General features: G+C 40.2%; 1 protein-coding gene across 4 annotated transcripts in view; it reads right to left on the reverse strand.

Moving 5' to 3' along the window:
* The window catches only part of HHLA2 (HERV-H LTR-associating 2), a 76,127-nt gene that overhangs the window by 47,138 nt on the left and 4,406 nt on the right, over window positions 1-24,583 (reverse strand). For 2 of the 4 annotated variants that reach the window (XM_045540347.1, XM_045540343.1), the window contains exon 1: window positions 24,060-24,209. The exons of 1 other annotated variant lie outside the window; for it this stretch is intronic. The gene's annotated coding sequence lies outside the window, so the exon portion shown is untranslated. Of the gene's footprint in view, window positions 1-24,059; window positions 24,210-24,583 lie in introns of those variants that run through there. One more of the 4 variants, XM_045540346.1, reaches the window with a different exon arrangement.

A 24,583-nucleotide genomic window follows, 5' to 3' on the forward strand; every position in this document is an offset into this window, starting at 1 on the left:
TTTTTTTTTTTTTTTTTATTTAAATGGAGTCAGGCTCTATTACACTATTTAAGAAGTTAAACCTCCCAGGTTCCCTCTTGCACTCCACTTTGCTGAGCTATTGTCTCTCCTGACTGAGAGAAATCTGGAGGCTTGTTCCCTGGACAAACTGAAAGCAAGAAGGTCTGGACTGACAGTCCAGACACAGACTAGCATTAGGGTAAGAATCAGGATTAAGTCAGCCAATGCGTGTGCCTAATGCTGAACAGTGACCCTGGCCATCCCCCAGCCTGCAGCGCCCTACAGGGACCTGTGCTGCTAAGCATGGCCCTCAGTCCAAGCTGTCAGAGCCTCTGATGGATGAGCTTTTAGATTCCTCCAGTACTAAGCAGACATTCAGAGATTACCAGATACTTTGAGGAAAGCTCCCCTTCTCATAGAAGACAGAAATTAAAACAAAACCAACCTCCCCCACAAAAAGACATCTTGAAGTAAATAAAAAATGCAGAGGTGGTGGTGGTGGAAGTGGAGGAAATGAGCAAAACCAAGTGAAACAGAACACCTTCAGAGAGATAAGAAAGTGTTACATCCATACAAGAGGAATAAGGATGCCATAAAAAAATTCAGAGAACAAAAAAGGCATCTTGAATTGCGAACACAAGAGCAGAAGTGAAGTCATTAGAAGGGTCAGAAGATAAAAGTAGAGGAAGTCTCCTAGGTAGTGAAAAGCCAAAGACAGAAAACAGGAGAAAAAGAGATAAAATTGGGTGACACAACTCCAGAAACCAAGAGAGACGGGGGGTGGGGGGGGGTGGGGGGGGTGGAGAGGGAGAGAAGGAGGAGGAGAAAATAGCAGAAAACAAAATTATTCCGGAAAAGTTCCCAGAAAGATAGGAAGTAAATTGCTATTACTGAAAAAAGCTTAATGAATAGAAGTGGTGGATGGAAAATATCCAAAGGTCCTCCATTTTGAAATTTCAGAACACTAGAGACAAAGATCTCACCAACTTCCAGGAAGAGAAAGCAGACAGAAAGGATCAGGAATCACAGGGGCTTCAGACTTTGCAGCACCATGACTTGCAGGCAAAAAGAAAATACAGTCATGTTCAGAATTCTAAAGGAAAATTACTTGTTAACCTAGAAGTATAGTCAGACGCTCAAACTTGGGAGGGCAGAATGACATTTTCAGACATGCACAGTCTCAAAAAAAAAGTATACTATCCATCCTCCTTTTAGGAGAGCCGTGAAGGGCTTACCAGGATAGTGGGCATCCCAAAATGCTAGCTGGAAAATGGACCAGTCTGGACAGTGCAAGTGTAGACAGACATGCTACAGCCCATTATACCAAAGCAGTGGGCATCGTGGTCCTAGTCTTTTTTCTTTTTAAAAAAAAACAGCTGGATAAATACCCTGCAGAGCCTGACCCAGATAAGAATCTGGTGATTTTGACAATTTGCTAATAAATTCCCTGCTCTTTCTTTCAGGTCCTGCTGCCTAGATCAGCTGTGGACATTTATTCATCCCACCAAAGTATTCTGCTTTGACTGATTTCTGAGAACTGGAACAAGCTCTGCAGCAAGAAACCCATGCCAGGGCAATTCACTCCACTCCCACTGATCATGTGTTTAGTGCCTAGTTTACACCACAGTCCTCCCTAATTTATGAACTGGCGAGCGTCAGATTTTCTAGAACTCACTCATGGGCTCTCCCTCTGAATACCCCAGAGGGCCCTCTTATAAACTGGCAGGATGCAGAAGCCTACGACCCCGAGACCATTGAGTTCATTCTGTCCTGGAAGCTTCACCTAAAGTACGGTGACCATACTTTCCTTGCATAACTAGCTTTGCATTTGCCACCCACATTTAAAAAATCTAAATATTTAGGACTATATAGAGATACACACACTCTATCATTAAACTATCAAAACTATAAAGAAAATGAAGGGAATGCTTAACCCTAAATTCTAGACTGGTTACTTATGGGGAGGGGGAGGAGAGGAAGGGACAAACTCAGGATTCTAAATCCTATTTCATAACCTTGGTGGAGGATTCAACGGTTAAGTTATTTTATTGTTCTTTGGACTGTACATTTTACACATAATTTCACACACAGAAAATAAAGGAAAAATAAATAAGCCTACTCATGGAAATGGTTGAAGTACAACCAATTAGAACAAACTTCCTGGATGACTTCTTGGCAACAAATATCAAAATCTATTAGGCATGCTTTTTGACCCAGCAATTCTACATGTAGGAAATATGCTGTGAAAAGTTAAGAAAATGGCCATAAAATACATAGAGAATTTGCTAAATCAGAAACTAACAGTTAAAAATTAGGACCCTAAAACACCCAGTCTTGCAGAATTGATTAAAATAAGTGGGCTATATTCATGCAGTTGACCAGCATGCAGTCACTAGATGTGATGCTGTTTACTGACACAGGTAAAGTCCACATTACACTGTAATTTACTTCCAAATACTTAAGCATAGACCATGCGATATGTGCATACACTGGTTTTAATTTACTCCCCAGGGTGGGTTAGTGGGTATTTGAAGAACCCTGTTCAGAGCAAGCACTCCAGAAGTCTGTGCTTTAGAAGCAGCTACTACAAGTCCTTCAAATGATAGCTAACTCCACCAGTGTTGCAGGACTTGCTAACTAGAGTAAGACATGCTCAAATACTTTTTCATTGGTAAAATATATAAGCACATCTGCTCTTGCACAAATAAGAGTACAACAGAAACCCATATTCACAGAAGTGGTTAGCATTAGAATATTTCAGTGTCTGCTTCTAGTAAACGTGTCATGAAAGAAAGTTTGAGTACCTAAGAGAGAAGAATTTGGTACATCACCAAGCTTGATGAACAGGTTTTATGACTATGGTCATTTGCTAAATGTGTGCATTAGTTTGGGTCCTTCTGAGAAGCAAATGCCAAGACAGGTTAATCGCAGGAGATTTACTGGGAGAAAGGGGAGGAAAGTGGAGACGGCAAGAAGAACCTTCAGACCATAATGAAAGCCTGACTGTAATGAAGGAAGATCAGGTGGGAAGAGTCTCAGATTACATACAGTGAGGTTCAAAGAAAGTTTCAGCCAGACATATGGAGAGGTCTTATGCCAAAGTCACCCAACTGGAGAATCAGATCTTGCATTAACACCCCCAACCGAACAGCTGCCACTGCCAATTATGCTCCCCCCAGCAGGAGGCCCGAGTATTCTCATGGTTGCCATAGTGTGTGGCAGAATTCAGACTAAGGCAAACCACTTAGTAGAAAGACTGTGAGTGCCCTCATCAATAATCTAGTCACTGGAAACAAGAGATAACTACAAAAAAGAATCTGATGGTTGTAAAATGGCCAAATTAGCTGGAACCTGTTCCCAACAAAATTGTTAAGTAGGTGAGAGTGTTTCAATGTGAATATGGTATGACTCCATTGTTTTAAAGTCAAATACATGATATAGTAGAGGTTAAAAAGTATTTTACTAGCTACCACTACATTTCTTTTTAGGGACTTTACCTGCTTCCCACCCAGACTCTCAAGTCCTAGGCTATATTAGCAAGGCATTTTCCGAAGGCACTGTGAATAAGAAATTAACAAGAATTTGGGGTGTGGGAAAGAAGGGAGAAGAGAGAGAAGGAATAAGGTAGTCAGCGGCCAAAGGACTTCAAGCTGCTTAGTGAGTGATATAGTATATGTTTGGGGAGAATAAGGAGAAGGAGTTGTTTGCTGAATGGAGATAAGGCAATAGCTACAAGATGAATGAAGTGAGACATGATAACCACTGTTGACAAAGAGACAAAGACAAATCTGAGCCTCTGAGAAATTCCAGAAATCTTGGGGCATGCACTAAACCTTCCACGTGACTTAGGGTGGGTGTACAATACGAGCTAAGGTACTGTAGATTGTAGGAGACGGGGTTAACACAACTTATATCTTACTTAAAAATATACACACACAAAATATATGAGGGTAGAAAAATATTTGACAGCACGAATAAAATGTTAGTATTGTTTCTATACATGAGAGGGTTATGGACATTTTTTTCTTCTCTGTATTTTCTAACTTTTCTTCAATGAACGTGAATTGGTATAATATAAAGAAGTAGATATTTGTGGGAAAAGGAAATAATTTGGGTAATCGCATATTTCCAGAGACTAGACTGAACATTAGCTAAGTAAAGTCATCGTTTTCAGCACAGTTTCCAACATAATTGGTCAATTATAAAAGAACTCCAAAGAGCAGTTCAATTTACCCTGTAACCTGTGGATGCATTTTGCAGCTAATTCATCTCGGCAGACATATTTAGGAGACCATGTCTGTCAAAGAAGAACTCTTAGTATTTTTTTTCCTATGGCCATTGATGATAGCTTCACTGAAAAGTTCTTTGACCAGTACTATTTTTTCTTTGCTTTATAATGAGGTCTGAAGAAAAATATTGCTCCAATAAGTAGTATAATAAATTCAAAATTGGCTATAGTTAACACTTCTTTATGAAGCAATCTCCCAGTATCCTAGGCTACCTCACCCTCTTATGGCCTTGACTTATCAGGATTCTATTACTAAACTTTTGTACTACTTATATAAAAATAATAAAGGACCTCCCTCAATGACTGGGACATTAAGATATTCCCTTCTTCCCTCACTGCTACTCAGCCTTCCACTTGCCTGCTTAGTTGTTAAAGCCTATGGATCCATCAATCAGCAACAGCTGGCACTTTAGACCGCCTACTAGAGGCGAATGAAGGTCTGTTCATTAACAAATTCTTGGCTAAAAGAATGTCACAGATATCATAACTGCATGCCCTATATCTAATCCTACAGACTCATCAAGTTCTATCCCTGAATTAAGCTAAACCACTGGCCACAATGTCTTCCTATAAAGGACAAAAGGCTCCCCTCTCCCAGGCAGACTGTGCCCTATACCAGGCTACATGATCTGGTGAGAGGAACCAGGATTGACTTTCAATTTCTCTTTACTCCATGAGCTGAGCACCTTAATACATTGTTCAATCTGATCAACTGTCCAGGGCAACATGGTTTATGTACTTAGAAGACATTAATTTAGTCCCATGAGGAAATCCTGCCACAAAATCATGCTTCAACTCTAAACCTTTACTATCCTCATGTCTCTCCAGCCATACTTGTTGAGGGTCTTAGTGGAACAAGGTTTCCCAGCTTTTTGGATTTCATGGACTAAATTCCCCAAAAATGGCTTTGGGGAACTGACACAGGGCTGCCAAGTTTTATTTGAAAAATAAAAATAGGACTTAAAGAATGTGACTTACTAAACACAGTAATTTAAAAATAAAAGGCCAATATTTTTCAAGAAATAAAAGCTATCTACTTAAACCCACATTTATACTTTCATAAAGTAAAGCTAAATCAATGTGTTAGGATACAGCTGACCTAGCTGTCACTGCCTGCCTTTCCAGTGTCCCCTGTGCCACTCTCTCAATACTGGTTGTCTTTAGGTTCTCTAGCTCACCCCACCACTTCTCAGTCTCTGAACCTGGTTGGTGCCTATTAGTCTTTCAAGACTCAGACTGGGGAGTCAGGGAAGGATTCTAAGCCAGAGACATTTAAGCAAATTTAGGAACTGTTACTATTTTCATAAATGATACAAAAGAAAAGTATAATCGGTTACACAAGCAATAGATTTAATATTTATCACACCTGCTAGACTATGAGCTTTACGAGAAGAATCTTTATGCCCATGTAATTTTCCCTCTGTCACCTGACTCAGAATCTGGCTACGTAATAGATACTTAAGTATTTGTTGACTGAATTAAGCTAACATCCTTTATAGAATGTTCTCTGTGAGAGATCTGAGTTTTGAACCAGAAGAACTTCTTCCCTTCTTTTGAATATTAAAGATTATATAATTGGTTTCTTGCCTTGCCCTGTTTTCTAGAATCTTAGACACAGGTTTATGTTACATCACAGCAACTGTGTTGACTTTTCTGGTTGCAATATTTACTCTGTTTCCTCTTTCATCTCTCTCTCTCTCTCTCTCTTTCTCCTTTTTACTCTTTATTATAGGCTGTTCTAAGCCATTTCGAATTTTAGAAAGATGCAGGGTGTAAATAAATAGAAGCTTTTTATAATGCAATAGCTCACCTGTTCCTGAAATAAAATGCTGACATTTCAAATGTTCCTTATTGTAAAGGTTAGATGATTAAATATATTCCTCTTCTGCTACTTCAGATTATCCAAATAAACATCAACCACACAAATAGATCAGGCCTGTGAATGGAGGTAGTTTTAAGGGCCAGGTAGATATTTGAAAACCAAGAGAAAAGAAAATGCAAGGTATAGCATTCTGGTTTAAAAAACAAACAAACAATCATAAGAAAACTATACTTCTATTTATGCTTATTATATGCCCTTTTAAAATACCAAGAAAAGCCAGCTGCCAGCTGAGGTACTTTCCAAAGATTTTGAAGAAGCATCAAGACATTCTTTCTCCCATAAAGCTTCTTCTGTAGGTCTGCTATTAACATTCTAAATGGATTAGACTAGCTCTCTCTGGTTTGGTAAATACTACTTAAAACCAGGCCAAATATCAATTAAGCTTCAAATTCTGCATTATTTTCTAATAAAGAGGATTAACACAAAATATACAGAGGTTAATAATCCCTGATTGGCTTAATTACTCATCTAAGGCATGTATCACCTGTAATGATAGGTCAACAGCTCTGAGAAAGGGTACGACACAGACCCTGGGCACATACTTAGGCTATCAGAGACTGCTTCCCCCATTCTGTGGAACAGGGGCCCATCTCTGTCATATGCGAGGATTCTCCAATTGCTGATGCTCCTGTCTCCAAAGCCCCAGAACACACTCAATCCGTATGCACAGCACTTTTATGGAACACCCAGGGCTCAGTTCTGAACTCAAGGCTTTTTTAAGGGTAGAGAGGCAAGAGAAGGCACCCCTGGCACACATTTGATGAGCCACCTTGAATTTAATCTAATTCCACAGGGCAAGGCTTAACCTAAGTACAAAAGCACCATTTTCAACCCATCTGGGAAAATAAGGGTGTTCTTCCGAAAAGCTAAAAAGAAATGTTGGCACAGAGCCTGGCATCTTGCTCGGTAGGCACAGCAACCTTTGTATTCAGATGAGTAGAGGGAAAAGTCCCAGCTCAGAGTGGCAGTCTCCTTTGGCAGGGGGAAACCTGAGCCCTGCTGCCTATACCAGCAGGTGTTTCCGTCAGCAGGAGGCAGGTGAGAGCAGGGGCTACAGAGTCAGGCCCGGGTTTGACTTTCTGCTCCAAAATCTGCTAGTTACATCACTGGTAATAGGATAATCTTTAAACTGTTTCCTTGCCTGTGAAATGGAGGTTCAGGTTGGTGGAGGATACAAATAGTCTCTTTAATCCTCACATCAACCTGATGAAGTAAAGTGTCTTGCTATGTGATAGGTACACAAACATTTGTTCACATTCTACCACCTGTCTTCACCTTCTCCTGCCTCTCTAAGTTTTCTATGGATGGAGGGAAGTTGCAGAACAGATGGAGAAAGGAGCCATGGGTATAACCAGGCCCTGCCCTGAGGACCCCTCCCCTGCCAACCTCCCTCACCCCTAATGTTATTCTATTTAAAAATTGGGAAGCATTGAATTTCAAGAATAGATTCAAAAGGGGGAAGAAATCCACAAAATGGCAAAAGGCAAACCTAAGGATGTGACAGTGGAGAAAACTTCTGTTTGTTTAAAGAGACAGTATAGAGCCATGAATTTGCTTTGCTCCTGATGATTAGAGTAGGTGCTCACAAGAATATGGAATGGGTTCTACATTTGTTCCCAACCTCCTCTTTCTCCCTTAACTGCTTTCTCTATATCAAATATTTTCATAAGCAGAACTGGTAGTACAAGAGATCGATTGCCAACTTGCTAGTGTTGTGGGCACAAAGACTAAAAAAAAAAACAACAACAATCTGTGCCCCACACAGCCCAGTCCAGCAGAAGTAAAGGTACGTGCAATTACACTACACCGTGGTGGCAATTACACTCCATCATGGTGAAGAACTAGATTCATGCCAGGAACAGCGGACACACACAAGAGAAAGTAGTACTTGCTCTGTGAAGTGATCATAGTCCCTAGAAGATAATAATTGAATTGTACCTTGCAAATTAAGGATTTAGTTGGGGTCTGGAGAGAAAAGGGAGGAGCTTTCATGAAGTCATCGTAACCCTGAAAAGAGGTATGATAAGAGGTCAGTTCCAAAACTCCCTCAGCTTCCATTTCCATGCTAGCAAGTTAGGACTGACTTGCCCAAAGATCACAGAGGTTAACTTCTATGTGGCAAAGAGCCAGGACTTACTCCAAATCAAGCCTTTTTACTATCCGTAGCCATCCCTCACTGTGTACATGCAGGTCGGATCCATACACATGTCCCACTTAGTCCACCTCATACTTGAGTTGGCCACACTGTAGCAATGAGTTCTGCAAAGATTTCAACCAGTGGGCTGCAGAGGCAGCCTGGGGCTCCCTGCCTTGAGACCATACCACTGCCCAGAGAGTTCTGAAGCAGAGACTGAGAGGGCCACGAGAATTCTTTCAGCATCATCCCCAATGCATGCACGCACAACCCAGAAATTGAGGAGGTAATGTCCCTGGGGGATGGAGGGGGTGGATAAATGCTCTGCCGATTCCCCTTTATTGAATGGTTCTGAAACACATTTCCTAACATTCCTCAGAAAATCCCGCAGTATTAAGCACAGTTACCATCAGTGGTGACCTAATCAATATTGCATCTGTGCTGACCTTCCTTCTTTTATTCCTGGTTTTACTCCCCCTGAATTGAAGTCCTACTCATAGCACCACAAGACTACCTGTACCAGACATTTTCCAAAAAAAAAAAAAAAAAGAATTATGTATGACTCAAGTCTGAGAAAAACTGCCTTCATATAATTATCTTACAGAGTTTGTATTTCTAGTCTTAGATCAGACTTGCATTTCTAATTATCCCACAAGTGTTTGTACTCTTGAAAACTCTTGGGGTTTCATGCTCAAATGGTCAAAAATACAGTACCATCTTTTCACCATGAAATCTAATCTCTCCAGACCTCCTTAATTTTGGTAAGGTACTATTTTCCTCCACAATGGTAAAACTGAATCCTCCAACAACTGTCTATTCTTCAAGGATGTTCAGCTACTGTTTTATCCATTCTCACCATCACTACACTGTTGGGAATTGTAATTGAAGCTCTGTTCACAACCTCAACTTAACCATCTCACCAGATTAACAGATTTTTCTCTATTCCCTCTGTAAAATACACTTAGTTTAGGTTACCCTGGAGCAGAGCCAGAGATGTGGGTTACCATGCAGTAGAGTTACTGAGGGTAAGCTTTCAAGAAAAAGCTGTAAGGAAATGAGGAAACAGTGCAGAGAAGGAGAAGAAGAAACCAAGCAAAGAGGGGCTTGGCTAAGGTCTGGTCTCTAGCTCGTAGCAGGGGAGTACTGGAGCCTGAGTGGCAACACAGACTTGCTCACCCTTGCAGTAAAGGGCAAGCTTTCTGTGTCCGTGAGTCAGTCAGTCATTGGCCATAGACCACCCCCAGATGGAACCGCATAGCTTCCCAGGCATCTCCGGGCAAGGGCAAGTGTCTGGAGAAGAGTGAATCCATGAGCCATTAGCAGCCAACACTCACAGCAGCTGGAGTTTGGGTGCCGCTGCCCAGAAAATGGGATCTTGCCAGACATCCAAAGAGGATGCTGCTCTTGTTGACACCTGTCCATTGACATGGCTGATAGTCTTCAGCGTCCAGTCAGGAAACAGCAACACCATAGGTTTTTGATAAAGAAGAAATCAATTACAGAACATTGGCTACATGGGTGATGGCTGGGAAGCAATAGGGGTGAGCGAGGCAAGCCGGTGATTAGCAGTGACAAGCAGCTGCTACACCCCTAAGCCGGAGGGACAACAGAAAAAGGTGGCGTTAGCTGTTGGGGCTGTCTGGGGGGAGTGAGAACCACTAAGAGAATGCAGAGGAAGGGGAGCCTCTCCAGGACTCCTCCTAAAGTAAGGATGGGAGGAAGAACCTGGCTTCTCCCCTTCCCTCCCATGCTCCAGTTTTCTGCCTGTGCCTCCCATCGGCCAACCCTACACAGAAGCCAGAGGGAAAAGGAGCCCCAGACATGTGGCTCCTTGCAATGCAGAGTAGGGAAGGGCAGAAGAGAACAAGAGCCAATAGGCAGGTCCTGATGCTCCGCTGCAGTACAGCGCACACTCTTGTTCGTTCCAAGTGATTTACATGCTTACCACAACAGTAGTGTTTTGTCCATTTTCTCTGCTATTATACAGAATAAACTAGTTTGGAGACATAGACATCTCTTTAGATTAAAATAGAAGTAATCAAGTCTATGCCAGGTCCCAGTTAATGCAATCAAATTTTTACATATAGCATGTGTTGTTTCTTCAGCTCAGTTTCTCGTTCTCAAACTGTGGAAAAGACCAAACTTGAAAGCAACACTCCTCTTCATGCCCATTCCCAACCCCAAATTAGATCTAGGCAAAAGGGATAAGAGTTGGAAGATTTTGAAGGTAGCATCAAGAACTGAGTTCCATTCTATTCATAATTTTGGCACAGGCTGACTTGCCAGGATGCTCCTTTTGCTTCAATTTCCATTTTCTCCTTTATATATCTGGGCAACTAAAACTTACTATTTGATATTACTTGATATTTTCAAAATGCTAGCTATCGCTTTAAATGCTTCACTGTGCACTAAATAATAATTAAGCATTAACCACTGGTCCAAATTTAGATGGCACATTTACATGTGTCTTTAATTATTTGTCATTTTGTGTCAGTACTTGAGACTACTCAACAGACAGTGTAGACAAAGGCCATCCCAAGGGGCTTAACAAAGTGATCACAGGCTTATTAGAAAACATAGAAAGACAAGCCTCCCAGGTATTGTCTCCCACTTGCAAATCATGCAGCAGGGAAAAAAAAAAACAAACAAACATAGGTTTGCTATGAGTGAAACAATTTCCCAAGTACATATACCGCAGACAGACACATACTCCTGTTTTCATTTGGTAAAGTGATAAAAATAGTAGATTTCCATAAATGTTCTCAACTCCATATTGCTTTAAAACAACCTGGAAGGTCTGTACGTTATAATACTCTACCAAACCCATAGTGCATTCTGGTGAATGGTAAAAGCTTATGCAAGAAATAGTATTTTTTTTTGTAGGCATATTAGCCCACATTTGCCAAAACTTTATTTGTGCTAAAGATGATGACTCAATACATCTGTCAAGTGTTACATTAAAAAAAAAAGTTTCTGAGAGAGGGGAAGGAGCAAGATGGCCAAATAGAAAGCTCCAGCACTCATCCCTCCATAAGAACACCTAATTTAACAACTATCCACGTGAGCAAGCACTTTCAGAAGAACCGAACATCAGGTGAGCAATCATACTACTGGGTTTTAACATTATACCAAAGAAAGAGGAACTGAGGAGGGCAGAAAAGACAATTCTGCCTTGCCTATGACACCCTCCCACCCCCTGCCAGCAGTGCTGCGCCAGCACGCTGAGTGGAGAGAGAATCTGTGTGCCTCGGAGAGGGACAGTGACATGATAGTGGGGCTCTGCATTGAAACTCAGGGCTGCCCTGGCACAGGGGAACACGGCACAGGGCGGGCGGTGCCCACAGAGGGAGCATATTGCCCAGCCCAGCCAGAAGGAAATCCTCCACCCTGAAGCCCAAGTTCTTGCTAGCTCCACCACCAGCAGAAAAAGAGCAGCCTGGGGCCTGGACTGAATTCGTAAAGCAGTCGGGCCAGAATGACTGCAGCGCTTGGGCAATTCCTGCGGCTGTGCTGGCTCAGAGTCAGTGGACTTGGGTGCACACGACCCAGGGAGGCACCAGCAGCTGCGGCCAAGCCAGTGACTGTGTCACCCCTCCCCCAACTATGGGCAGCACAGCTCAGGGAGAGTCTTCTTCCACTTGAGGAAAGAAAAGGGAAAAGCTTAGAGATTTGTTTTGTAACTTGGGTACCCGCTCAGCCACAGTAAAATAAAGTACCAAGCAGACTCCTAAAGCCCCTGAGTCCAGGCCAAAGTTCATGGATGACATTTCTGGGCCCGCCTTGGGCCAGAAGGAAACATGCTGCCTTGAAGGGAAAGACCAAGTCCTGGCATGATTCACCACTGCTGACTCAAGAGCCCTTAGGCTTTGAAAAGCACCACAGGTAGCCAGGCAGCAGCCACCACTGGCTTCGTGTGAGATTGGGCTGGCTTAAGGTGTGACCTGACACTGGTGGCCACGAGGGAGTGCCCACATCACTCCTCCCCCAACTCCAGCAGCCCAGCACAGAGAGTGACAGAAGAGAGTGAGAGACTTAGCCTGGTAATACAGGGAATTCTCTTATATCTTACCCAAACTCACCACGGCAGTGCCACCAGGAGTCAGTAAGAATAACAGCATTACTGCTCTTGGGGCGCTCCAGTGGCGATACAGCTGCAATGAACAGAGACTTAGACCACAACACTTGAGTATCTGGAAAGCCTTCTCAAGAAGGACAGGTTCAAACAAGCCCAGACTGTGAAAATTAAAATAAATACCTAACTCTTCAATGCCCAGACATCAATGAACATCCATAAGCATCAACATCCAGAAAAACGTCACCTCCTGAAATGAACTAAAAAAGGTACCAATGACCAAACCCACAGTGTTGGAGATAGGTGACCTTCCAGACAAATCATACAAAATAGCTATCCTGAAGAAGCTCAATGAGTTTCAAGACAACACACAGAAGGAATTCGGAAGCCTATTGGAGAAATTTAACAGAGATTGAAAAATAATTTTAAAAAATCAAGTAGTAATTCTAGACCTTAAGAATTCAATTCACAAACTGAGAAATGCATCAGAGTCTCTCAATAGCAGAACTGACCAAATAGAAGAGAAAATGAGTGAGCGCAGATAGGCTATTTGAAAATACAGATTCAGAAGACAAAAAAGAAAAAAGAATAAGAATGAAGCACACCTACAAGATCCAGAAAATGGCCTCAAAAGAGCAAATCTAAGAGTTATGGGCCTCAAAGAGAAAGTACAGAGAGAGAGATTGGGGTAGAAACTTTATTCAAAGAAATAATAAAAGAGAACTTCCCAAACATATAGAAAGATATCAATATTCAGGTACAAGATCACAGAACACCAGATTTAACCCAAACAAGGCCACCTTAAGGCATTTGATAATCAAGCTTCCAAAGGTCACTGATAAAGAAAAGGCCCTAACAGAAGAAAAAAGAAAAAAAAAAAAAACATATAGAAGAGCTCCAATACATCTGGGAACAGACTTCTCAATGGAAACCTTATAGGCCAAGAAAGAGTGGCATGACATATTCAAAGGGCTGAAGAAAAACACCTTAACCCTAGAATATTATATCCTGCAAAAATATCCTTCAAACATGAAGGAGAAATAAAGACTTTCCCAGACAAACAAAGGCTAAGGGAGTTCATCAACACCAGACCTGTCTTACAAGAAATGCTAAAAGGAGTTCTTCAATCTGAAGGAAAAGGACATCAATGAAGAATAAGAAATCTTCTGAAGGTATACAACTCACTGGTAGTAGTAAGGACACAAATAGAGAATGCTCTATTGCTATAATCATGGTATATAAACCACTTATATCTGGAGTAGGAAGACTAAAAGACAAACCTATCAAAAATAACCTTTTGAAATATACATAGTATAAAAAGATATGGATGAGAAAACATCAAAAAGTTAAAAAAGGGGAGGTCAATGAGATTAAAGGTAGAATTTCTGTTACATTTCTTGTTTATTTGTTTGATTATAAGCACAGTTGTCATATATTTAACACATTAACTACCATGGGAGTTGTATTTAACTCATGCTAATTTTGAGCCCAGGGCCTGGCAAAGCATATGTAACTCACACATCTCTTCACCTTGGGAGCTGCAAGAACTGTTTTTCAAGTTGCATATAACTCATGCACAGAAAACAATAAAAAAAATAAATTTTTCATTAAATTAGAAACAATTGTTTTGTTTTCAATGTTTTTATTCTATTTTTGTAATAAACACCGTGGCCCCAAGGAAAAAATTTTTTTCTAGTGTGGTAATCAATGTGCTAAAATAATTGGTTACAAAATGTTTTTCGCAAGCCTCATAGTTATCCTGAATCAAAAAGCCTACAACAGGTACACAAAAAATGAAAAACAAGAAATTAAAACACACTACCAGAGAAAATCACTTAACAAAGGAAAACAAGAAGGAAGAAAGAAAGAGGACCACAGAAAACCAGAAATCAAGTAACAACATGGCAGTAACAAGTCCTTGCCTATCAATAACAACATTGAATGTGAATGGACTAAACTCTCCAGTCAAAAGACAGAGAGGCTGAATGGATTAAAAAACTGAGAGCCAACCATATATTGCCTGTAAGAAATACACTTCACCTCTAAAGACATGCATATACTGAAAATAAAGGGATGGAAAAAGCATGCAAATGGAAACCAAAAAAGAGCAGGAGTAACTATACTTCTATCAGATAAAATAGATTTCAAGATAAAAACTGTAAAAAGAGATAAAGTTACCATGTAATGATAAAGGGGTCAATTCAGCACGAGAATATAACAATTCTAAATATATATGCACCCAACACTGGAGCACCCAGATATATAAAATAAATATTATCAGAGCTAAAGAGAGACACCCCAATACAATAATCACTGTGGACCTCAACACTCCACTTCCAGCATTGGGCAGATTATTCAGACAGAAAACCAACAAAGAAACATTGGACTTACTCTGCGCTATAGACCAAGCAGTCCTCCCACCTTGACCTCCCAAAGTGCTAGGATTACAGGCATGAGCCACTGCACCCAGCCCCAAATCCAAATTTTAAATGGTCTCTTGAACTTTCAAATCAGCCTTGAGACATACCCAAAGTTCATCCAGTTCTATATCTGCTGAGATGAGAAATCAAATCCATGATCATAAAAGCAAATTCATTCTCACTGCCAATTTAGATGCGGGATGCAGTTCATTCTTAGTGATTAACGACTTTTGAGAATCAGAATTCAGACCATTATACTATAAAAATTTCTCTTGACAATCCAAATGAATTACTGACTTGCCAAGAAATTTAAAAAAAATTAACAATTAAGCCAGCTGACTTTTTCCAACAAGTTAGAGGGGAACAATATGTCATTAGCTTCAACAGAATATGATTGATGACAATAACACAAGTGTATTAACAGACACTTTTGATGAATTTTGGATTCTTCAGGTACTTTTCTCCCCTGCAGGCAATTTGTAAAATATATAACTGCTTTTCCTATAAATATCAATTGGTGATAAAATAAATATTTTTTATTAATTTATCATAGAATTTCTCAAAAAATATATATTTTCTCTGATCTAGGTAATATGAGTGGTATGAGAAAACAAATTTGGGGAGTTATAGAGAGGGGAAAGAAAGTGCTAATTTAAAACAAAAGGGTGGGTATGTCAAAAGGACACAGGGATCAACCTCAAAGAGTCCCTAATGGTCAAAGCTGGAAATTTTAAGCAGCAAAATAAATTATAATATTAAATTATAACCCAAAGCATTTTAAAATCCTAGGTTCATACAATCATAAATAGATGAATAATTTTCCTTACCAAATAATTCCAAAGTGTGTGTATATAAATATAAATATATACACACACATATACATACACACATACCACCCTCCTCCAGGACAGAGAGCTTAATTCCCCTCCCCCTGAGTGTGGCTGGACTTAGTCACTCAGTCCCAACAACTAGAGCAAGGAAAATTAATAACTTTACAATGGAAAATGTTATATTTACAATGGCAGACATTACTTTAACCAAGTGATCAAGGTTAACGCTTTCAGTGATAAGTCATGTTGTCATCGTGTGCACCCCACACACGATGAGAAGGGCACTAAGTGGTATTCTGTCACAAAACCCACAAACCCAGTCAAATCATGAGAAAAACAAGACAGAGCCAAAGTGAGAGAAAGTTTACAAATTACCCAACAATTATACCTCAAAACTGTCAAAGCTATAAAAAGCAAGGAAACATGAAGAAACTTGTAGTTTAGAGAAGACTAAGACGACTGAACTACTAAATGTGTGTGGTATTCTGGATTGGATCCTAAAACAGAAAATAGAAATTACTGGGAAAACTGATGAAATTCAAATAAAATCTGTAGTTTAGTTAATGGTATAGTACCATTGCTAATTTCTTAAGTTTTGACAAATGAACCATGTATTAAAGATGTTAACATAGGGGAAGCTGGGCAAAAGTAAACAGGAACTCTGTAATATTCTTGCAAATTTTCCATAACTCTAAAACTAAAAAAGGTTTATTACTCAGGGCTAAATGAAAAAACACAACACATAAAAACAGGTGGAATGTAGTAAAAGCAATCTTGATGGAAATTTAGTCACAAATATTGAAAAAGAATAAAGGTTGAACATATTAAGTATAAAACCTAAGAAGTTAGCAAGATAGCAGGAAAATATAGTGGAAACAAAATGGAAAATATTTATACAGATACATTGGAAACAATTAAAGTCAAAAATTGACAAGACTAAAAAATTGACAATAGATAAACTTTTGACAAAATTAAACGAGAAAAACCATTATGATGAAAAAGATGACATAACTAGAGATAAAGCAGAGATTTGAAATGATAATATTATCAGCAACGTTCTGCCAATGGATTTGAAAACGGCGTCTAGGAATCTTTCCTTAACTGACACACACACAAGATAGAAAGCTTAAAGAGTCTTATTAAAGAACCGAACTTAAAAGCTTCACACACGTGCACACACAGGGAGAGAGACCACACTCAAGAGACCCAGATGATTTTCCAGGCAAAGTGCACCAAACTTCAAGGACAATATAACTTAAAACTAGGCAAAAACAAAGGCAATCAACCTATTTCACTCAGGAAAACGGGTATAAAAGTCTAGACAAAATGGGGTAAACCAAATCTAACAACGGTAAAACTGATAATATATCATGACAGTGCTAATCATTCCTCCAAAAAGCAGACACCAAGATGGGATAAGATGTGCAAAAGATTTTAGTGAGAGAAATTCCTGTGAAGGATAAAGGGGAGGAAACAGAAGCCAGCAGAACTTTCCACCTGTGATCTTAAAGGAGAGTGGAAGGTGGAAATGGAGCGAAAAGAACTTGAGACTGCCGCAGTTCTGAAAGAGTCTGGCAAGATCATTGAGGAGCCCTCGCACCAAAGTCACCCCTTAGAGGGATCCCTCCTTAGCATCGCCACTGTGCTGACCACAGACGGGCTGAATAATCGGTTGAGCGTCAGCTGAGACCAGTTGCAGCCAGGACACAAAGGCAGGGATGCACGCCGAGGGCAGCACCCAGGGCTGTCAGTCACCCAAAGCCCTGCAGCAGGAGATCTGAGCACCACAGTTACACGGCTGCCACAGTGACCAAGTTGGGTTTTCTCCAGGAATCCAAGGTTTGGTATCAGAAAGATTGATAAATGTGATTTATCATGTGTTGGACTCAAATCTTGTGCACCTGTTCAGATTCCCTTGCCTCAGATGCTTCCCTGACCTGTCATTGTGAGGACCTGATGACTCATTTGCCCTGAGTACTATGCCTTCCTCCTCAGCCACCACTTCCAAGCTGAGCCACCCAGCCACATACCCGGAGTGTCTGGAACCAAGCGAAGTGCTGTACTGCAGGGCATGGGACTTGGCATCCTAAGTTGCCATCAGAGGGACCATGATGACATTTGGATATATGAGACAGTTTACTTACTGTGGGGTAAATTTTAACGAATAGGAACCAGTAGGTCTGGGCAGATGAATCCCTCTCTCCTCCTTCCTTTCTCCTGTGGATGGCTTTGAGACACAGGTCTCTCTATAGCCCATTCAGAATAGTCCCTCATGCTGAGTGCATACAACTACCAAGAGAATTGCTGGGTCTCTTCTGAACTACTCGTGAGGCAGTAGCCAGCCTGGTAAGCCATCCTTTCACAAAGCTTCCTGTCTTTCCTTGCCTCACTCCCATTTCCCTTCTCTCTCCTGCCCTGGGTTCTTACCTCCCAAATAAAGCATCAGCCTTTTAATTTTTGCTTCAGGTTCTGTTTTCTAGAAAACTGAGGCTAACAATATATTAAGCAGATTAGAGCTGAAAAACTGATCATTTGAATATATGCAGAAAAAAATAATATACAAAATAATTGTTTAAAAACCTCACTAAATGAGTAAAAGACTTTTAATATGAAAGAATATATTTGTGAAACCTATAACAAACATAGTTTTAAAGGGGGGAACATTAGAAATATTCCCCTTACAATCAATTATATGGCTAGGATGCACAATCAGCCAGGAATGCCAGTTGGGCAGCAAATATGACAACATATCAGGGTACTCAAGAATAGTTTACAAAGCTATAGGCAGGGTTAAGGGAAACTAACAAGAATGATGCTGTACCTTCAAGGCTGGCAACAGGAACAAATATCCTGTTACCCTGGACTAAAGGAGGAATTTACAGATCTAGAGAGATCAGGGGTCTGCAAGACAGGCCTATAGTAGATAGGTATAGCCAACCCTCAGACCCGGCAGATTTGTGTTGTGTTGACAAAACCTTGAAAGTTCTAATATATTTTCAAGGGGTTAACTAGTTTTCCCTCCCAAATTCCTGTCTACCTAGAACCTCAAAATGTGTCCTTATTTGAAAAATAGGGTCTTTGTAGATGTAATTAAGGTAAAGATTAAGATGAGATCCTACTAGATTAGGCTGTGCCCGAAGTTCAATGAGAGACAGGAAAGGACACACAGACTTAGGGAAAAGTTGAGACAGAGACTGGAGTTATGCCGCCACAGGCAAGGAATGCTGGGAGTCACCAGAAGCTGAAAGAGGCAAGAAAGGATCCTCCTGTAGAGGCTCAGGGAGGAGGGGGCCCCTGCTGACATCTTGATTTTGGACTTCAATCCTTCAGAACTAAAGGAATAGGTCTTTGTTGTTTTAAGCCAATATATTTGTGGTAGTTTGCTATAGGGACCCTAGGAAACTGATGTAACACCTAGATTAGGAGAGAAAATTTTTCTCCTGTCTTTCTTGATAAAGGAGTAGTAGGGAAGAAATGGAAACAAACAACAGAGTTCACTCTACAGTGGAAGCAGAGATTACACAACTGTATCGTAAACTGGGAGAAATCATCCAAATCCCTGATGTACTCTCCCTTAGAAAACTACATCTCCCCCCCAACTAAATGGTGTAAACACTGGAATGTGATATTTAGTAGATCCAAAAGAAGAGTTCAGTCTAGTTATGTAACAAAAAGTGCATATGGCTTAATGTCCATCCTTGGCCGATGACTCAGGCTAAGAAAATAAGGATAGAACACAAAATACCTAGCCCCCTGTGAGTCCTTTGATGTGAGGTGGTGGCAGTGGTGGTTGGGATAATGGGTTATAGGTCTCAGTAATGAAAAAAAAAAAATCAAGAGCCTATAACACCTACCATGTCAGAGCAATTTGACTGAGCAAAATAAAGAAATGACACACTAAATATGCAGTACATACTATAGCCCCAAAAGGGGTGGGGTACAAGGATAGCATGCCAACGACCAAAACATAAAATAAAGAAAAGCCCAGCCTGGAATAAAACAGTTCAATGAACAGAAAGAAAACCTTCACTTATATTAGGTCTATACCCTCTAGAAAGTAATACCCGGAACATGTATGCAATAAAACAAGTACTCAAAAACAAGCTAAACAAAATAATAAGGTGAAAAAGGGATTGTAGATCTAAGGAAACAAAACACAGACTAGAGTTCCTAGACAGAACTAACAACAATATAGAGCTAGCAAAGTGCAGAGGAAATACCACCAAGAGACAACTACCTTAGCAGAGGAAGATTTGAGGTCTCCTGATGAATTCAGATGAAAGAAGAGATGAAGGCACTTAGATGAGGTTAAGCTATAGAACACAAATGGAGTGCAATTAGATGAGGTCAAACTACAGAATAGAAATGATGCAATATAAGGATAATTGGTATTGGCCCCTGAAGTCAAGGATGCATCAAGTCAAGTTTATACATAAACAGAAGAAACTTTCCCTGAATTGAAGGCAAAATTGAATCCATGGATCAAAAAAAATCCACATTTCAGGAAAAGTTGATACACAATACTCAGGACCAAGACATATCCTGATTAAGCAACTAAATCTCAAAAGGGGAAGAAGATATTTTCCTTTTTTGCATAAACAAAGAGGTGGTGCAGGGGTGGACAAGAAAAAGGACCTTTGACTTCTAAAAAGGGCCTTTGACTTCTCCACAAAAGACAGAGTATGCTGGTTCCATGAATTTCAATTTCCAGTTAGGGTGTGCTGTTTTCAGGAAGAGCACCAGCGCAGAATAGAAAGCAGCACTAGAAAAAAGTATTTCTATTAAATGCCCCCAAGGAATTCCTTTTCTCCTCTTCCTCCTACCTCCTCTCGCTTGACTTCAGGACCCTGTTGCATAATCTCTGCTGTGAGTTAGACCTCCAAAAACATGTTAGGAAAAAACACTGCCCTAAAGAGCATCCATTTTTAGTCTTAGCAAAATCCCTTGTGGCAAGGAAATACTAAAGGAAGTGGCTGCAACTTGAAATTGAATTGGGGGAAAAATAAAACCCTGAAAAACGAATTCAAAAAAAGCATTATTTTTTTGTATAGACCTGAACAGAACTGAACAGAACTGAAAGTCTTGGAATGTCAAAATCAAGGAATCCTCACCTGTAACCCGAACAAATCAAAGTACAATTAGCAGGGGAAAAAAGTTAGGAGAGATGTTAAATAGTCAATAACATAATGTCTATCTCGACACACTTTCAGTAGAATAAAAGGGAAGTGAGTTGAACCTTGGGTAGTAAAATATTGACAGGTTTCTATTTATCCCGATACTTACCATTAAATATTTCAGACCTATTGACTAATTAACCCTCCTTATACAGAAAATGAAATGAGGGAGTCTCTCTTCCAAACTCATTTATATACCAAAGGTCAGACTGTTAAATCTTCATGTTAATATTCATTTCCCAATGAGAAAAATCAGATTTATGTAATTAGTAAGTGTACATTCTTGTATGAATTAGATAGGGAATGTAAATAGCAACATAGAAATCAAATCTCATATTCTTACCTTCCTTATTTCCTAAACCTATAACACATCTCAATTTTCTTCTGTTAGGTCATTAAATAGGAAATGTCCGATTTCGAATAAAAAGTTTAGCTTATTATATCTCAAACAAGAAGCAGTACAATTAATCGAAGTATGCACCTAAACTATCAACACACTTTTGCCAATATTGAAGAAGCCTGGAGAGCGAGTGGCCATAAAATTGCAAAAGGCGTTTTCCACAGCTTGTTGAGAATGGAATATTTTTTCTTGCAAGAAGCGGTCCAAAGGCAAGAAGTGGTAATCCATTGGTGCAAGGTCTGGTGAAAATGGTGGATGACACAGAGTTTCCAAGTCCAGCCTCTGTTGAGCAGCATTGTTTGTGCAATGTGTGGTTGAGTGTTGTCTTGCAAGAGGATTGACTTGTCTCTGTTGACCAATCTTGGCTGCTTAATCCTCATCATTTCATCCAGTTGATTGCAATAGACATCCTCTGTAATTGACTGACCAGGTTTCATGAAGCTATAGAGGTTAGCACCAGCACTGGATCACCAAATAGACACCATTAGCTTTTTTCGATGAATATTCGGTTTTGGACTGTTTTGGCACTCCATCTTTATCTAACCATTGTGCCAAATGCTTGTGATTGTCAAAAAGAATCCATTTTTCCTCACATGTAACAATACAGTGTAGAAATGGTTTGCCTTTATGTCATGACAGCAAAGAAAGACAAGCTTTGACATGATTTCTCTCCTGATGTTCATTTGATTCACGTGGAACCCATCTATCCAGCTTCTTTACCTTGCTGATTTGTTTCAAATGGTCCCATATTGTTGGAATAGTAATGTCAAACCTTGCTGCTAGTTCGCACATAGGTTGAGATGGATTCGCTTCCACGATAGCTTTCAGCTCATCATTATCCACCTTGATTTCGGGTCGCCCCTGTGGCTCATTTTCAAGATTAAAATCACTTCTCAAACTATCGACATACTGAGTGTTTATTAGCCACATCCTTCCCAAACACTTTGTTGATATTTCGAGCTGTTTGTGCTACACTGGTTCCACAATGGAACTCATATTTGAAAATAACACGAATTTTTGATTTATTCATGGTTACACAAAAATTGCCGTAGAAAGAATTTGAAAGATAATCACAGCCAAACCGTGTGTTTGAAAGAATGAGGATGTACCTTCACAATAAAAATAAAACAAGAAGTGTCAAAGTGAAATGTCAGAGACATCAACTGTCAAACTTAGTGCTTAAGGAAATGGGACATTTCATACTTAATAACTGTTAGGCAAGTAGCCTTTGCCAGACACCTAGGAAGTTAAAGGAATGGAATGCATAAGGGGAGCTTGCATTCCTTTTCCCCGATAGAGAGGAAGTTTATCCCTCCCTCTCTGTACTGATAAGGACAACAACAGAGCTGAAGGATGGATGTGACTAGGGCAGGGGTCTTAGGAGCTGGTTGTTTGAAAAATAATTTCTTACAAGCAGCTGTTCTGGCCCACTTACCTACTCCCCTGGAAAAACCCTCTATAAAACCCACTGCTCTCCCTTTCCTGGGGTGGACACTTTTTTCAGCCTCCACCCACCAGATGCTCAAAATAAACAGCTACACATGAGGCTTCGTGTGTCTCTCAACTCCGGACCTAACAATAACCAAATAAAATGAAAATACCAACACAATGCCTGAGCTCAGTTGTGTGGACTAAATTAGCTTTATCTTTCATAATGTGCAAACAACACAGGCTACTGAGTTCATAGCAGACGCTCGGTAAAAGAGAATCACTCAGATTTAAAACGAATCAGTAGTACAAGAGAGATCACAGAAAGGATATAAGGTAGGAAGAAACGAGAAGTGGGGGATAAAGTGTACTGCTTGCGCCCGAGACGAGAGGAGGCAAAACGACCATGAGGCTGCTTGAGTTGAGATAGACCTAGAACCCTTATGAGAAAAGATTATAAGAATTTGCCGAACAGATTAACTACTGTGGGCCACCTTTAAAATTCCAAAAAGGGAAACAATATAGTCTCTCAAATTAGCCTAAGGATATAAGGGATAAGGACACCTGAAGTGATTGGGGGCAGGGGAGGAAAATACAGCCTATTTCAAGTTGTGGTGGGGGGAAAATATGGGGAAAGAACTTTCAGTTGAATAGGAGGTACCTTAATAAAAAAGACTGCAAGATGACAACTCTAGAAGAAAGCAAACGCCTTGAAAACAACAGACGTGTTTGGAATTCTCAGAAAAGAAAATGAACAAAAGTGGGAAAATAGAACCTAAGCATACTTGGTATTCAGTCATCTATTTCTGCCGTCACATCTCTGGAATTCACAGGCAAGACAAAAGGACAATAAAAAGAAGAGGTAAAAAGCTTTTCAAAGACAGCTTGCAGAACTATGTCAGAGCATGCAACACCACAAGAATGTACGAGAATTAAAAATGTAATCTACAAAGCACACTTAGGATATACCATTGTTTTGCATATAAAATAAAAAGCTAAAATCAATGAGAAAAACTGGTTTGGAGGGCATAGTTCTCTTCACATTTCACACTCAAATTTTAAAAAGACTAACCCCGCTAAGATCAGAAGACATAAGTTAGCAGTGATATTTGTGGATGTATAATCCTTTTCTTCCTTTCTCATGTGAAAGGAAATTCTCTTCTTTCATTTAATTGTAATGCTATGAAATATTTCAGCTGTGTTCGAAGGGAAACCTAAATATTTGATGTCATTAGTCATTTTTGATTACTCTTAATCTCAAGATTAAAGCACATTTAGATAAACATGATAGGATTATCAAAATAAAGTGCTTGAGAATTTAGCATTCTGTTGCAAGCAATAACACCACCACCACCAAAGCAGCACTGGATTAGACAACAAAGGAAATTTTCTAAGAAACATAACTTCTGTGAGCTGCAGGCCAGCTCGTACCAGGACTCACGTCACCGCGTCCCTTGTCTGTCCTCTGCCTCCTGTGGGTTTGCTCCACATACAGTCTGGCTTCCCTTGTGGTAGTAAATGGGCTGCAGTTGTCTCAGGCCTATTCTGCACACGACAAAACCCAGAGGAAAAGGACAGGAGTTTCACCAGCATCTCTTGCTAAGAAGAGAAGCTTGTTTCCCAGAAATGCCAGCACATCGCTCTTTGCACGTCATTGGCTCACCTGGGGTACATTTCTGCCACACCCAACCCCTCTGGCTTTTCCCCACCCTAGTCCTCTAACTGACTTTTCCTGAAAGCACTATTTTAGTAAATCACTTGCACCTGAATTTTTCACTCATCAGCTGCTTGCAATGGAATCTACCATGTAACACAAAGGCAAGCATTGAAACCACATGGCAGGTTACCCTTGAAACCCCTGGGCAGTTTCTTCCCACCCACCCTGCCTCCTGTGTCTGCAAAGGCTGGCACATCCCACGGTGAACAGGATGGCTTCTTACACGTCTTCTCACACA

Source organism: Lemur catta, chromosome 1, assembly GCF_020740605.2.
Source record: "Lemur catta isolate mLemCat1 chromosome 1, mLemCat1.pri, whole genome shotgun sequence".
NCBI lineage: Eukaryota > Metazoa > Chordata > Mammalia > Primates > Lemuridae > Lemur > Lemur catta.